Raw genomic sequence first — 3,235 nt, 5'->3', positions numbered from 1 at the left:
TGATTCAAGTGGTATAATATACATGTCAACAAAAAAAAATGGTATAAGATGTAGTATTTTCATCCCAAAGCCAATAAGGACAACAAAATTATTCTCGAACTATCACAAATCTCCTTTCTCTCAGTCTCTCTTGCGACATGATATTTCTATAATTTTTATCGCAACGCAATTTGTTCTTTGACACATAACTTTCTTTTTAATCCTTATTTTTTTTCTCTTCTCTAAAATTTCTCATTCTTTCTATCATATGAATCTCTATCCAAACTCTCATTATCATTCATAACTAAACTATAATTTAATGTGTGAGATGAAAAAGTTAGCCACAACCTTGACATACACAAAAGCAACCGAATGCGTAAAAAAAATTTAGATTTTACGTTTGCTTATACAAGGGGGGCCAACTAAAAAATTTGGCACCGGGCCCCCGGATTCTCAGGCACGGCCCTGTTCATAGCTTCTGAAAAACTTGATGGATCATCTATATCAAGAATATCTCCTGTTGCCAAATAGGTCTGATAATCATCAGATATTGCTGATCTTCTTGCTCTACTCGATCTCCTCAATGGTACAGGATCATCAACAGGAGTTGCTACTTGTTCCGGCTCATTAGGTTCAGGTGCCACTTGGTCCAGCTCATCAGGTTCAGGTACGACAACTTCCATTGGTATAGCTTCATCGGTCTGTGGGAGATCAATTAAGACACTTGGTAAAACACCAATGGAATTATCTATAACTTCTTCGAAATTTGAACTTTGATGATTCGAACTACTACTGTTTTGCTCAAGCTCCAAAAACTTAGCATTATGCGTCTATGCAATCTGTGTTGTCCTTGTAGGGCAATAAAACCTAAAACCCTTGGATCTCTTTGGATATCCAATAAAACAACATGTAACAGTTCGTGGATCTAATTTTCGAATATTTGGATTATAAAGCTTTGCCTCTGCTGGACAACCCCGAACTCGTAATGGTTCAAACTTGGTTTTCTTCTAGTCCAAAATTCAAATGGAGTTTTCGACACAGCTTTACTAGGAACTCTATTAAGTATGTAAACAACAGTTTTCAATGCCTCCCCCAAAAACTTTCCGGTAAATCAGAGTGACTCATCATACTTCTAATCATATTCTGATATGTTCTATTCCTCCTTTCTGCAACTCCATTTTGCTCTGGTGTACCAGGAGTTGTGTACTGAGGAACGATCCCCTTTTTTCGAAGGTATTCAACGAAGTTTCCATGATTCACACCATCTTGATCTGATCTTCCGTAATACTCTCCACCTCGATCAGAACGAACAACTTTGATCTTTCGATCTAATTATTTTTCCACTTCCACGTGATAAAGCTTAAACATTTCCATTGCCTCGTGCTTATGATGAATAAGGTATATATATATATATATATATATATATATATATATATATATGCATACCTAGAGAAATCATCGATAAAAGAGATAAAGTAACGTTGACCTCCACAAGATGGAGTTGGGAAAGGTCCACATATATCTGTCTGGATTAATTCCAGATGACCAGAACTTCTAGTAGCAGTGAGTTTCCTACGTTTTGTCAATTTTCCTTTGATACAATCAATACAAGTATGAAAATCACCGAAGTCCAATGCACCAAGCACTCCTTCAGCGACTAGCTTTTGAAGGCGTTCTTTAGAGTTATGTCCTAGTCTTTTATGCCATAACATCGAAGAGTTTTCCTTAAGCAAAGGTCGTTTAACACCAGAAGATGAAGATGTAATAGAATCGACTGATAAACATAATGATGAAGCAAAACAAGCATCTAAGGACATTTTATACATCCGATCAATCAAAGTACCAAAACCAATATTTTTCTTATTCAATCTAATCGAAACTGAAGAATCCTCAAAAAGAAAACCAAAACCAATAAAATCCAACTTCGAAATAGAAATTAAATTCCGCTTTATTTTAGGCACAAAAAACGTTCCCTCTAGATCTAAAACAAAACCTCCTTCCAAGACTAATCTATAAGTTCCAACAGCTTCTACTTTAGTGGTTCAGCATCCGAGTCCGCCCCACACTTTTTCCTCCTCCTTGGCTTCCCTTTTGCTGATGAACCCCTGTAATGAATTCGAGATATGAACAGAGGAACTAGAAATCCACCAAGTATTTGAAGGAACATCAATTAAATTAGCTTCAAGACAAACAAGTGCTAGGTTATTATTACCTTCTTTATTTTTTAACCAAGCCTTGTATTTGTAGCAATTCTTTTTCAGATGACCCTTTTTGTGACAGAAAAAACATTCTATCTCCTCTGGTTTTGGATTATCAGTTTTAGCCTTTGGTGCAGAAGTAGAACTCTGACCGATTTCCAGTTTTTTGTTACTTGTCTTCTTGACAAACCTTTTCTTAAATGGTTTCTTACCCTTGCTATGTATAGCCAAGTGTGCATATTCAGCCTTTCCCTGCTTAAATCGTTCTTCTTCCATAACACAATGGGTAATTAATTCACTCACGTCCCATTTACGATCTTGGGTATTATAATTCACCTTAAAAGTATCAAACGAACGAGGAAGAGAAGCCGCGGCCAAATGCACAAGAAAATCATCTTCAAGAGGCATCCCTAACTCTCTAAGAGATAAAACCAAATTTGAAAATTTCAAAATATGTTCACGGACATTTCCTTGCCCATCATATTTGAGAGAAGTTAACTTACTTAAATGACTGTACTGTAAAGCCTTGGTTGACCCAACAAACTGTTTTTCAATCTCTCTCATTAATTCTTTTGCAGTGTTCTTATTTGGGATACCTCCCCGAATAGCATCACCTAGAGAAGACTTGATAATCATAATTGACATCCTATTAGCCTTTTCTCACTTTGAATACTTCAACTTATCAGAGTCTGGAGACACGTCAGTGGGAACATCAGGCATTTCCTGAGTGAAAGCAATGTCATACTCCATCACACCCAAAATAATTTCGAGCTGAGATTTTCATTTGGTAAAGTTTAAACCATTGAGTGGCTCAATTCCAGTCAAATGACGTTGAATGATTGTTCCGTCCATAACTATTTTACCAAATATTAAATATAAGTATCAGTGTAACAACAAAATCAGTTATCATATATTTAAATTTTATTTTTCAATCATTAACAATTTAATTCGGTCTCAAGGTTAAGCCAAATTTATCAGAGTGTTACAAATGACTATGTTATAATTTATCACTCTGCAGGACAACAAATGCATCTTTAGAGCACACCTTTAGGCAGTAC

General features: G+C 35.9%; 1 pseudogene; it reads right to left on the bottom strand.

Annotated features, from left to right (window-relative positions):
- Positions 1 to 401: 401 nt before the first annotated feature.
- On the bottom strand, positions 402 to 3,029 carry LOC147567316 (uncharacterized; annotated as a pseudogene).
- Positions 3,030 to 3,235: the final 206 nt, after the last annotated feature.

Source organism: Eschscholzia californica, unplaced genomic scaffold (genome assembly GCF_041429995.1).
Source record: "Eschscholzia californica isolate CP2 unplaced genomic scaffold, dmEscCali1.0.p SCAF_1, whole genome shotgun sequence".
NCBI lineage: Eukaryota > Viridiplantae > Streptophyta > Magnoliopsida > Ranunculales > Papaveraceae > Eschscholzia > Eschscholzia californica.
The sequence above is the reverse complement of the archived record's forward strand: the minus strand, read 5'-3'. Positions and strand labels throughout refer to the sequence as shown.